The sequence below is a fragment of the Mytilus edulis genome, unplaced genomic scaffold, assembly GCF_963676685.1.
Source record: "Mytilus edulis unplaced genomic scaffold, xbMytEdul2.2 SCAFFOLD_150, whole genome shotgun sequence".
NCBI classification, from domain to species: Eukaryota; Metazoa; Mollusca; class Bivalvia; order Mytilida; family Mytilidae; genus Mytilus; species Mytilus edulis.
In genome coordinates, this window is record NW_027268142.1 from 30,412 (window position 1) to 45,224 (window position 14,813).

The following is a 14,813-nucleotide window of genomic DNA, read 5'->3' on the forward strand; positions in this document are numbered from 1 at the left end:
GGGTTTACAAAATATGGAATAATGGATATGCACTACATCAAACGGGTAAAAATATAAGGAATAGAGAAAAATGCCAAAAAATAAAAAATAGAGAATAACATGGATCAGGGGGTGTTGAAATAGAAAAATGGAAAATAATGGGACACACAATTAATTATAGTATTGAGTGACGTCCAATCCTCACTTCTGGTACTCAACGTGTAGGTATTTGTTCTATCTATTTCTGAAGCTGAATGCTTTCCTCATTATTTTGTTTTATTATTCGTTTAAAGGACAAAATAAAAATCACAAAAAATACCGAACTCCGAGGAAATTTAAAACGGAAAGTCCCTAATCAAAGGTACCAGGCTTATTTGTTGATACGCCAGACGCGCGCGTTTCGTCTACATAAGACTCACCAGTGACACTCAGATAAAAAAGTGGGAAACCAAAACAAGTACAAAGTTGAAGAGCATTGAGAACCCAAAATTCAAAAAAGTTGTGCCAAATACGGCTAAGGTAATCTATTCCTGGGATAAGAAAATCCGTAGTATTTCTAATAATTTATACGTTTGCAACAGTAAATTTATAAAAATGACCATGTTATTGATATGCATGTCAACATCGAAGTTCTGACTACTTTGCTCTTCTTCAGTTGCAACATAATCTGAATATGGTTGAAGAAAAGTAAAAATCCAAACAAAGGTAGAACTCAGTTGGTGAAACAGGGAATCCATTACAATGTAGGTCCGGTAAGACCCCTTTTTGGCCCCAAAATATAACAGTTTTACAAAATTGTTAAAATGTAAACTTTTAGTTATTTATTGGACAGTTGAATGCTTCTGCCACATAAATATGGGCTGTTTTTGACAATACAATGCACATATATCGGGTTGTAGCGCCATTAAGTCATGCTAAATTACTGAAATCTTCAAAATTCTAGCATTTTAGTTAAATTTTAGACGGTTTCCGTGTAAAACGAAAGTGGCCGCATTCGTGTTCATCCTTAATATTGAAATGTAAGTTGTATCTTATGATAATACATAACATATATAAAGGTTGTGGATGAACACGGATGCGGCCACTTTCATTTTTGACAACAACCATCTGTAAAGTGACATTTTTTAGCATATTTGGTAGATTTTTCATATTTGAGCTGGAATCGGATCGTTCTTAATGACTAAATCAGTTAAAACCTTTCACATAAACTAATTGAATCAATTGAAATAGACACTTAAGTGTCTAAAAAGTGGTAAAAATCTTTAGTCAGATGAAACTGAAATTTGAGGCCAAAATGAGTCCTTACCGGACCTTCTCCTTTAGAAAGGGATACTAAATATATTACGTGCGTCGTTAGCGCTTTCTGAATTTACCTTCATTGGAAATTATCAAACCAAAACTTTTCAAAGCCATGTATGAATAAATATGTCAAAACGTTTAGAGCTATATGGCCAATAGGGAGATAAAAAAATATCTTAATTCATGTAAGGCCAACTTTACTAGAGGCGGTTGGAAAATAAGTTTCCTTAAACTAATTTCTAAATTCATACACTGGGATTATTAGAATAGTAGGTCAACCATTGTATATATTGTCTCTACCGAAGCACTTACAACGGAGCTAATGAGCTAATGATACCATTGGGAAATATACATTATTAGTCTGAAAATTCAGAAAATGAGATCAAATGGATGTAGTGTTGTAAAATTGTCTGGTTTTGGTTGACGAGTACTGTGACATTTGGAAAACTCGAAAGACTTCCGTTTGACGGTATTCCAAATAGCCATACTTTGTATATTTATTCATGTTCATCGTCTTAAGTTCACTAGTTAACAATTTTGTCTGGAATGATCATTTAATCTAAACACCTCTTGAATGACATACCAATAAAAGATTAAGTCTTATTCTGTTTTTTGGAAAACTGTCAGACTTATCCACTCTACTTAAACATAAACATCAGGGTCAAGTAGACGTGTTTTTTTGTGATTTTTTTTAAATACAAATAAAAGCCGGAAATTACAATATCCAATATTAGTGTAAAAATGTATTTAGAACACAACTTTAACGGTTGCCCAAATAATTCATGTTTAACATTCTGAAAGCGGCATGATTTTCTACCTGTTATGTCTGTTGGTTTTGCTCACACATTATTGTCAATATAATAGAATTCAATGCGACTGTCTTACAAATGAGCGGTTTATGTTTCTACAGTACAACCTGTGACTGCCTCTTAGTTATGTCCACCCTCTTGTATGGTCACAATCGAATGGTGGCCTTTTATTGGGGTATTCAATCTTGAAATGTTGGACATTTATTGGGGTCATAAAACATAGGTTGATGTTTTATCTAATTATGTTACCTGTTGAAATCAATCAGGGTTGAAGTTTTCAGCTTGTGTGTGTCATTTAAATTTATCTGTACAGGTAACTAATGTTTCTTTTAAAATTGACATTTTAAACTATTCTTGAAATTGTGTAATACAATTTAGTTTTAATCTTAGTTAATTTATGTTTTTGTTTATTATTTTGCCTTTAAATTTATTTATTCTTATTTTTTTATGTTTTGATTTTGTTTATTTTTCTTTTGTTTGATTTTTTTATTTGTTTTATTCACTTTTGTATGTGGTTCTATTTAAGGGAGCTCGCGGGTCTAAATGAATTTTTTTATTTAATATAAGATTTCGCTATATTTTTCTATAAATGAATTTTATCTTATCCTTAATAAAACAATTAAATAAAAAATGGGGTCACTGTTCATTTACGCTCACAATCTGCCTTCGAAAGAAGCATACATTTTTGTTAATGTCCTTTTTTTCTGTTGAACAAATAGGAGAAATAGCGGTAATATCAAAATAAAAAAAGAACTATATTACCGAAATCGCTTAAATTTTACAATTATTTAGATTATGTACAGGGTATTCGAAAGCAACAATAAAAAATATAGGTCACCGATGAGTTAAAAAAAGATAATTCTATTTTAATGCCAAAAAATGGCACTTTTGCACCAAAAGGAGATAATTTAGAGCTTTTTCAATGATATCGACATTTTAAAAGTCACCTGGGGTCAACACGAATTGATTTTTTGGAATGATGTTTGTACCATATGATAAAGTAACAACTACTTATAGGCGAGTGACTTAAACCATAAAATTAAATTTTTAATGCACCTACCTAACACACGGCTAAATTATATATCATTTGAAAGCTACACATCTGTACTATCTGTTTTGCCCGGTCGTAAAAAAATCGTACGGTGCAATGTCCGTCAAATCAAGATCAAAGGCCAGGGACGAATAAGTGCATATTTTCAAAGATTTCAGCCTGATTGCATAATATGACTTTTATATACTAAATTCACATATGCAAACAATTAAAACTTTTAGCAGAGAGATTAAAAGTCATTATTCAAATGCATATTTTAATATTTAAAGCGTGTTTTTGACAGAGAGCACATGTTTTCTGAAATTCGAGTAAAAGTTAAGAAAATGAGTGAAAACCCAATTTTTTTCTTTCTGGTGCAAATGCTAATCACTTAAAACTAAGTAAAAGCCTGTAATGACTATCAAAAAAGTTTTTGACATCATAAAATTTTCTAATATTATGCTTACTTCTAATCAAACAGCAAATCATAACAACTCATACAGTTAGTTGCCCAAAATACCGCCATCTGCGAAAAAATAGCTTTTAAGCATTTCTTCCTATTGAAACTATTGTATGTGGTCAATATAAGATTTAATAAACAAATTCCTTAGAATCTGAAAAATTTAGAGTAAAAAAAATTTGTGCGCGAATCATCTTATTGCTTAAAAATAAAGGGGGCGAAACTAAGAGATTGCAATCTGCATTGTAACTACCAGACTGAAATAAACATATTTCGACTTTTCTAATTGTTTGATTTGTAGCTTCATTATAAATATTGATGTAGTGAAAAGACCTTTTATTTATTTAATGTGAATTGAAAATTTAGACCAAAATAAATAGAAAATAAATTGATGGAAATTGAAATTTCAAAGAATTTCAAAAACTAGTAAACACATTATAAAACTTGACTTCTTCATTGTTTAAATTGCGTTGTTCATTGTTTACATGCATTAACTTATCAAATAAGAATAATTTTGAAGAAAAAATATCCATTAATACGCAACGATTCTAGTTACAACTAGACTTCCTGAATAGCTTGAATGACTAGTATATTTTTCATACGAGGATGAATTCATGCAAGAGTTTCTGATGACGACTGAAAAGAAGCTATCATTATCTGGAAACTTCACTATCCATCATATAAATGATGTCATCTCACTGAATAGTGCACAATTTGTGACAATGTTTGTTTCGTATTTTCCATTGAAATTGAAAATAAAAGATTCAACAGATATATTTTACTCTATCACGTACCTTGAGATCGATGATAAGGGTCGGTTGAGAACAAGTTTTATGACAAAAGAGATGAGCATAAAATAACCCATAAAAACACCCCTTACTACCAAATAATAAACTTTTCATTTCTATGTAACAGCATTATAACAACGCCTGCATATCTATACTACTAAAGGAGGAGACCGATTTCATTGAGTCTCAACTCCTCTGAAATAAAGGCAACTATAGTATACCGCCATTCAATAGTCATCAATCGATTTACTAGTATCTGAAATAAATCCGGGTCACAAAGCAAAAACTAGGAAAACGCATCAACTATAAGAGGAACACAACGATATAACAGAAACACTGAACTGCTTCAAAAACAAACGCCAACATACAAAGAAACAGATTATTCGATACCAACTGCCATATGCCTGACTTGGTACAGGACATTTGAAGAAAAATGGTGGTTTAAACATGGTTTTAAACCAGAGTTCAAATGCAAAGTTGAAATCATCCCTTTAAACATTCCATGGACGCCACTACAAGTTGTCTGACAATTATGAGATATCTGTTTCACCAGATGACGACTGATAAGTTCCATCGACGTAACCAAATTGCCGTCATTTCTCCCGTTAATGTCACCAACCGAATAAGGCTTAGCACCGAGTGGTTAGTGCATCGGACTACTAACACAAAGTTTTCTGGTTCGATTCCCGTTCCGTGATGAAAATTTCAGGTACTGAATTTTCGGCTCTTCCTTGACACCCTTTTTGAGTATGGTCTTAAGGAAACGATGAAAGTCCGTCGGAAGGGGACGATAAATGGCTGACCCGTTTTAAGAGAGAGCCATATCTCTTGCACGTTAAACACACCTTTGTAGATTTCAAAATAATTAGAGCAGGCTAATGCCGCTACAATGCAGCACTCGCACCCGCAAAGTGGAAAGCGATTAATTTAAGTTGAAAAACTTGTTTCCCAATCCACTATAAATAAATATGTTTAAACTAAGACGGGTGTCACATGTGGAACATGATCTGCCTACCCTTTTTTTGGGGGGTTTGTGTTACTCAATCTGTACGTTTATATGTTGTGTTTTGTATACTGTTGCTTTTCTTGTTCGTTTTTTGCCCGGCTTTGTCAGTTCGTTTTTAATTATGAGTTTGATGTCCCTTTGATATATTTCGTCACTATTCAAGTAGTAAAAGGTTTTAAAATTATAGATCAGTGTAGCTAAATGTATCATGATAACGATTTGGTTATATATATATATCACCGTGAGCCAATTAAGTTATTTTCGCGGATATTTGTCTTATTGCGTTAATCTTCCTCACTTTACTCTGAGTTGATTTTTTGGCCGATTTTCATTACTGCAAGTTAATGTCTTCAAAGTAAAATAATACCAAAGGGACAATCAACATCTCAAACCTTGAATCAAATAAAGTTAATTAAAACTATGAACAAAATAAAATTAAAGTCCAAGAGACGAACAACAGTCAAAAAAACACAGCATACCATCAAAACGATCACTCCGAAAACAGCGAATGATCTTATGAGGTCAGGAAGGGTATTTAACTTTTTCATTTTGTTATTTCATTACTACTTATAGTGTTTTACATACACAATGACATGCATTTGTATTTTAAAAGCTTATGTAGAAAATACTCAAAGCATCTTTTATTCAAATAACTACAGTGATTATACTTCTAAACACATTTAAAATGACTTACTATAACACGATTTTAAACTAAATAAGAAGCAGCCGCATTTTATTTAGTTCGTTTACATCCCGCTTTAGACAACCAAGTGTTTCTAAACAAGGTTACTTATTTCAATGTTGCTTACGATTTAGTCGCAAAGTAATGTTTGCATTTAAACATGATTACAAAAAACAGTTTGACTTCGTAAAAAACATATTTTAACCTCAATTACCTCGCATATATTCTTTTCTTACTTTAAATACCCATTCTTTAATATGGAAAATCATTCTCCTCCCTGATATTCACAATTAGCGATGTACTTTTTTAACATAGATTAACAAAATGTACGCTATTTGCAGATGGCAGATTTTTGGGCAACTGCAAACACTTCAATAAAAGGCTGTTCCCTGAACAATAATTAATAATTGCATCTTAAAATTACAAAACAAATATTCCTTGACCTAAAACATATACATTTATCTATTTTTTTAGCATACAAATATCGATTCCTCAAGATATATTTTGATTTTGAATAATTTTTCATTTTTTTAGGATTTGTGATAAATTTCAATTTTCGTGAAATTTTGCGCATCGAATCTCTTACTGTTTGTTTGATTTGGAAATTATGTATCATGTTCCATAAAGTTAATATGATCTTCTGGAAAATTTTATGGTACAAGGATTAGAAAATGGCGTTTTATTTAGTAAGCGCAAAAATTGGAATGTTTTTTCACGACCTTTGACCTTGATTTAACAGAAAGTGCACCGTACGATTTTTTTACGACCGGGCAAAACAGAAAGTACAGATTATCAGCTTTCGAATGATATATAATACAGCCGTGTGTTAGGTAGGTGCATTAAAGTCGTTAACTAAGCGTCTTTTTGAAATAAGTCACTCGCCTATAAAGGTAATTTATAGAATTTGTAATGTAAAATAAAAGTTTATTTTTTTTCTGAAAATCTTATACCTGCGAGCCTTCTTAATTTGTTTTTCTTTATGTTTGTTTTTTCAATGTTTTGATTTTTGTTTCTTTTTCTTTTTTTTTCTTTTATATTTGTTTTTATTTATTTTATTCAGGTTTGTATTTTTGTCTTTCTTTTTTTTTATAACATCTTCCTAGTAAATATTTTGTATGATGTTGCAGTGTTTGAGAAATCTGAATACACATATACTTGGAAATAAATAATATCCTTTTTCATTTATTTTTTTTCAATATATTTGTATGTTTTTTTTCCAAGTACATGCATCAATATCATGTTGTCTGTTTCAGTTTAGGATTATACAGTCATGATAAAATTATTGCTATATCATCAGATAATAAAGTTCTTATTAAATTTATCACACTTGTCATCAAAGTTTTTCTAAGCATAAAATGACAATTACATGATGGGATATAACTAAAAGGATTTGTTTTAATATGTATATTCTTCAGCGAAATTAAAGACTAATTGTTATATTATAAAATAAAGGTAAAACACCCCACATTAATTAAGAGCTTTATTATATTATGCTATAATTTTCTTTATGAACAGCATCTTGCATTCTACTAAGCATGGGTATTTGTCGGTGCAACTACTAATCATATTGTGTTAAAATGAATACTTATTTAATAGCCTCTTAAAGTTCATGCTCCATACGACTTTATCACTACACCAATGAAGTTTAAATCAGATATACTAAAGGTTTATTGTTTTGTTTTTTTTGAGATTTAATTTCCTTGCTTCTGCGAAAAAAACATACTTCTTCACATTGAAAAGCTTGATCATAGAATATTTTAGCTGAGTCCTTGTCACCTATTATCTCAAAACATACTCCGAGTATTGTTATTGAATCAGATAATGTGCTCTTGGTAATGAACTTCCTTTTTTCTACAGTAAGACATAATTTATAAAGTGCCTGTTGTCTTTTGACAATTTTACCCAAATGGTGATAACATAAAAATCTTACACAGTGTGACAAAACAATAGGTGATAAACTGTTACGAACATAGTCAACTTCCAACTGTAGTTCTTCCGGTATAAGCGGCAAATGTCTCATGTAATCAACACACATGGCTATTTTTATCTTGTCATTCAAAGAAACGGAGTTATGTACATGTTGCCTATAACTATCTATTTCTTTGTCATTATAATCTGGGCAGCCTAAATACACCATATACTTTTTAAAACTTTTTATGGCATATTTCACAAGTTTCAATGTTACCTTGTTCTGTCTTCTTACATAATAAAAAGATGCGTATAACAACCATCCGGACATAGCATCTGTCTTGGTACCTTTTATCAAATTACTATTGTAACAATTGTGCATATTGTACGTTTCACCTGTTGTGGTTGGTGGTGGAAGTAGTTGTGCTACATGTTGACTTGTCTTTGCATACTGGTATTTACACGCCTGAACAATAAAAGGAGACGATTCATACCTTACTAATGATTCAAGTAATGTCAGTACTTTGCAATTACCTGCAATGTCTTTCTCAACTGTATCAGTAAAACCACATATCTTGTAGTACAGGAATTCTAACTTTATGAACGAGATTCCACTATTATCACCTATTCGATAAAAAATTCCACCTTCAGGTGGAAACAATTGCAATATTAACACCTCAATTCCATTAGATACGATTTTATGCAGTTCCTGTAATAGAACTTCGTTGTTGGCCGGGGTGATCTTTCCTAGGAACATATTGTGTTCAGGTATAAAATAGTTTGGAGAGTAACAGTGTTTTACCCACGAAATTAGTTTACTAAGGCAGAGAAAAAGACACACATATAGTTTAGGTAACTGAAAATTGTCACGATCAACTTCCTCCGGGACCAAGAATAATGCCGTTTTAAGAAAGTAAGAACACAATAAATCTTTGATAGATTCGTTGTTGTTAACAACACGCTTTAACATTAGCTTGAGAAGACCATAACACACGAGTTGTGTGTAATTAAACGAATGAACAAGTTGTTTTTCAGCCACTGAAAACAATAATTTCCATAATAAACGATTATTTGAGAGTGTCCTTGGTCCAATAGGTACAAAGAAACATCCGTAATGTATGATGTTGTCAATCACGTTATTAGGTGGCCATTAGTTTCTGTGTCGGAACGACCATGGAACGGCTTGATATGGGAATCATTTACTTCTTAAGCAGAAAGCAATATCTATACCCTGATCTATGTCTGAGAGACAAGAGCCGTGTGGATATAGATCTATATATGACATTTTATTCTTTTTCCTACTAACAAAACAAATGACTGATACATATGAACCTTCTCTAGTAATTTCTAAGCACTTGGCTGATATTTCGGTACACGTCACACTCCCTGCTATCAATCTAAGTCGAGAAAATCCAGGATGTTCAGTATCTGTCTCCATAACCAAAGTAGTACATTGTATTGGGTGTTTGATTTTCAGTTTTTCCGTATGACTTTGACATTATTCGAGACAATCATTACATCTCGCTGGTCACTGCCTGGTAAATCTAACCCTTCTGCCAAACTTCCGCTTGCTATTTGTGTTGATTCAGTTGAGTTTACGTTGTCGATTTCATCCTGAATAATGAATAATCTTTGTCTAGTACGGATATCTAATTCAGTTCCCACGGTATTAACTATGTGTTGGTATAAGAATGTTCCATTGAAGTCATTTGCAGGCCATGTCAAATGCCCTTAAAAAGATATATTTAATTCATTTAATGAGATTGATATAACAATAGAAAGACAGCAACATATATGAACAATGAACAAATGGTGATGGTTACAAAAATGTATATAGACAGAATTGTGGAGAAGCCTTGCATATTATTATAAACAATGTATCGTTTATGCATCGTGGTTATCTCGTTTACATTTTGTATCATCGTTCAAGTATTATACACGTTGACTATAACTCAAAAAAAGAAAAGAAAAACATAATCGTCCTATCCTTTCCTGTAGACTTACGGTTACAAATGTACAATGTATTCCGATAAGTAGTTACAAAAAGTGTGCCTATACAAAACATCACTGGATGTAACCAGCTTTAGTTAATGTTTGTGGATTGATTGTTTCACAAGAGAACCATTCGGTCTCAGTACTTAAAATATTTCAATCGTTTATTGATGGATTTAACATACATACATACAATAAGAAAATAAGAAAGCAATTAACAAGGTTGTTAAATTCGATATATGCCCTGTTGTGCTTCTTTGTTAAATATTTTTTTTGTATTATTGTGATTAACATAGGTTTCGTGCTTGTACATCCTATCATTATGTTATTTTCTTATGATAGTCTCGTATTTTTGTCTTTCATTTTTGCTAATGTGGTTTATCTATATGTCTTATGGTGTTACTTCGAGACATATAGCTTGGCTCTGTACTTATACATCCCGTTATTGTTCTATTGTAAAACTTGATTGTATGCTTGTATTTTATGTTTACTATGTGCTTTGTATATATGTCTTTTTATGTGTCTTTGGTGCATGTATGACGTGGCTCTGTCCTTACACATCCCATCATTGTGTTATTGGACCATGGTATTTGTGTAATCTTGCGTCAATATACTTGGTCTTTAAGCCATTTTGTGATCTTTGTTACATTACATTCTTTTAGTAATAACAGTTATAACACAATGTTGATTGTTGTTTCCCATTTTATGACATTTTTATCTATTATGTCTGTTTATTTTAGGAACTCATCATTGACAATCTAATGGAATTTGATTTTACTGTTATACAAGTGAGAGGTTTAGCGAGCTATGAAAACCAAGTTCAACTCACCATTTTCTACATAAAAAAATGCCTGTACCAAGTCAGGACTATGACAGTTGTTATCCCTTCGTTTGATGTGTTTGAGCTTTTGTCTTGCCATTTGTGTAGGGACTTTCCGTTTTGACTTTTCCTCGGAGTACAGTATTTTTGTGATTTACTTTTAATTAGCCGAAAATAAATAGACAACGTCATGGCTGAAAAAAAACCAACTTGCACACAAACACTGATACACAATACTTAAAAAAAATGAGCAACACATACGCCAACAACTATTGCAGTGACCTCAATTATCTCAGCAATGAAGTATGTTTTACCTGGCAACATATGAAATTACAGCACTACAGAGTAGTAATATGTACTCAACCCATGCTTTCTCTATGATAAAACATATATCCTTGGAAACGCTTTGCATATTTAATATTATTAAAGTGCGTATGTGATCTTTTCGAGATGCTTATCAAACATTTCGTTACATTGCATATGCAGTTACAAAATTCTAAAAGGAAATGAAAAAAAAACAATATTTCAAATGATTAATATGATTTAGAAAGGGAATAGATTGATATCACATTCGCAAATTATGGCACAACTTACCAAGTGTTTTCTGTCATATTCCAGCAATTTTGACTATGCTTTTTTGAAAAAAAGGAGTACATGTTTCAACCTATGCAACTTGCGAATACATATATACAAATGTACATTTTGAAACCGAATTCATGACAATGTTTATCTTTATAATTAATTTAGAACATGCATTCTACTAGTCATCGAATAGGACAAGCCGAATGCCACTTAAACCAATATTTCATTTTTAGGCGTCTGAATTTTTATGTATAACGGTTTGCTTGTGGTCCACCAACTGCCATCGTCTATGTCGTATAAAATAAATCAGAGAAATTACCTGTGTTGTAATCTGTACAATTCTGTAAGTATTCCAGATATGCATTTAAATTCTTGTCAGGATATCTAAGATTTAGTATCCATTGCTCTTGTGTTTTCCTTTTTTCTAAACATTTTCGATAACTTTCTTCAAACTGTTTAATCGTCAGTCCAAACACATCATTTGAAATTGTTATCCCTCCGTCGAAAGATTGTGAAATTGATGAACTGTAACGCCACCGTCCACGATAAGGGAAATGTTGAATGCAGTATTTTTTCAGATATGTCTTTTTCCAAATTCCATATGTATGATAATGGTCGTCGTTTTCATGGTTTTTATAGTTTGTGTCCATCGTTATTCTACAAATAGAAATAAGTAATTGCAGATAAACATACATGTACATCGGACAATTATGAAATTGAGAATTATTACTATTGCAATTAGATAAGTCTACTTGCCGTTAACAATTATATATTCAAAATGCATTTCTGAGGAGCAAGCAAGGTAAGAATCGGTTGGCAGATGAACAAACTTAACAACTTAAATGTATAGAAAATCAACAATTTGACCTCTCTGGTAGTGTCTTAAACCATTTTACACAATCAGAAATACAGGCAATGTAAGGTACGATTTATGATAAAAAAAAAAACAAAAGTGAGAAAAATAAATATGATGGTGATTGTAGTCGCAATTGCTTTATTTATTTTTTGTGGGGGGGGGGGGGAGGGGGGGGTATTCGGTGATACTTTCTCTACTCGGTTCATTAACAGGTTACTATATTTATACGCAAGGTATCGCTAACAATATAATCACAAGTTAAGGGACCTGGTATTTAAATTTATTGTGGCAGCCTTAAACGGCTATAGTTAAAATTGTGTCCAAGGTAAATTTTGATTAAGTGTTTTGATAGAATTTGTGCATTTAACATGTGTATTTACTGTTATATAAGAAAAAAACCAAAATTAGATTGAATCAAATAGAAATGATTTGTACAAATCTACCGATACATGATCATATATTTAAACAAGTCTGAAATAGCTGCGACAATCTAAAAACAAATAACGGTGAGAAACTTTATATCGAGACGTGGGGTAACTATATGATTGCAGGCAAACTACTTACAGAAAAAGGAACTGGAAATACAATGAAAGCGAAAACAAAGAATACATCATTGATTGAATAGGTTAAAAAAAATCACTTCAAAGTTGTTCAAAGTTGTTTTTCATGTTTTACAAGATGAATTATGTTAACTGTTTTAAACTTTTTCTTTTCTTTGAAAATTGAAATAAAATTGTATTTTCACTACTAAATAAATGTAGTTTTCTTAAAACACATATTTTCATTCAGATCAACATTGTGTCTTCCTGATTCTAACATTGGTCTTTTATGTCAATATAGGTAACAGTTGGCAGGAAAGGTAAACGATAAAATTATGACCAGTTAGTATTGATAAGTTTCTTGTGTATTGCTATACAATTTTGGAAATCTTCATGAAACAAAATTTAGTTTAACTTTATGATCAAAAGCAATTTAATATCTGCAAATGAAATTCATTGTATGGTACAAGCACACTGATCATATAGTTAACCCTTAAATCATTCATTATGTCGCCTATCAGGTCTAGTATTAGCGTGTTCGACTCGAGTGCGGAAAGTTGTCGGTTTGGACCTGGGCTGAGTCAGACTAAATGCTTTTAAATTTGTAATCGATGATCCGCCAAGTACGCCGCATGAAGGAGTAAATGCAAAGACTGGTCGGCTCGAAGTCGTAATAAAATATACGGGTAACATGAGTGTCTACCTGCTGACTGGTACCGTGTGCAATATATATATATATATAAATAAAAAGATATTTTGAAAATTTTACTTTGCCATGATATTTTGACCCCCCTGCGGTATATTGAACCCCCTTATCTAGGTCTTTAATTTCAGAAATTCCGACAATTCCAACTCTTTTATGTAGTTAGAATATGCCAATTAGTAGTTTGCATGTATTAAACTTGCTGGAAAAGATATTTTGAAAATTTTACTTTGCCATGGTATTTTGACCCCTTGCGGTATATTGAACCCCCTTATCTAGGCCTTTAATTTCAGAAATTCTGGCAATTCTAACTCTTTTAGGTAGTTAGAATACACCAAAAAGTAGTTTGTATGTATTAAACTTGCTGGAAAAGATATTTTGAAAATTTTACTTTGCCATGGTATTTTGACCGCCTCCCCCTTTTTTACCATGGAAAATCAAAACTGCCCTTATATATATATATATACATATGTTATAATTACAAATCATTAAAACATTCAAGCATCATATGGTCTAGTTATAATGTGTCAATAAGTATTGTGAATGACATTTTGTTGGTAAAGACTTCAGAGCACTTATACCAAGCAAAGATATTTTTTTTAATCAAGCATGGAAAATGTACCTTCCCTTCTTGTATGAATGATTTTTTAATCTATTATAAGCTTTAGAATAATGTATAATGTTCTAATAATCAACTAGAATGAGAAAAAAACGGAAGGGGGGGGGGGTCAATTTACCATGGGGGTTCAATTTTCCATACAGGGGGTGTTCAATTTACCATAGCGGTATTTTGACCCCGGGGTCAATTTACCATGGGGTTCAAAATACCATATGACCCCGGATTACGACGACAACAATATATGGTTCATGCATAGTCTTTCATCATGTTCATTGTATTAATATAAATGTTGGTTTGCTAGATCCAGCTTTAAAAATCCTAGATCCAAACACTAGCCCAGGGACTTACTGAAATTAGTAATAAAAAAATCACTTTATCTAAGTAGCAAATTTATAGTTTCGTCACAATTGTGATTTTGAAGTTTAATATACCAAAATTTTAAACATATAGGTTTAGATATCGATTATATCTTATTTTTTTGTAAAATTGGAAAAAAATAACCTTTTTCTTCTTTTCAACCCTCTGAAGACTGCAATTCATCTTTTAACCTGTGATTCCAGAAATATTTCAAAATTTTAGAATATGAAATCTGTAGTCTTTTGTGTCTACAATGTATATCCAGATACAGCATTTAATTTATTGCCCATTTCTTTGCAGAATAATCAATTTAATTATAAAACAAAGTATACCGTACAACATAATATGAACTAATTTAAATAAAATAACAACTAATTTGTATTA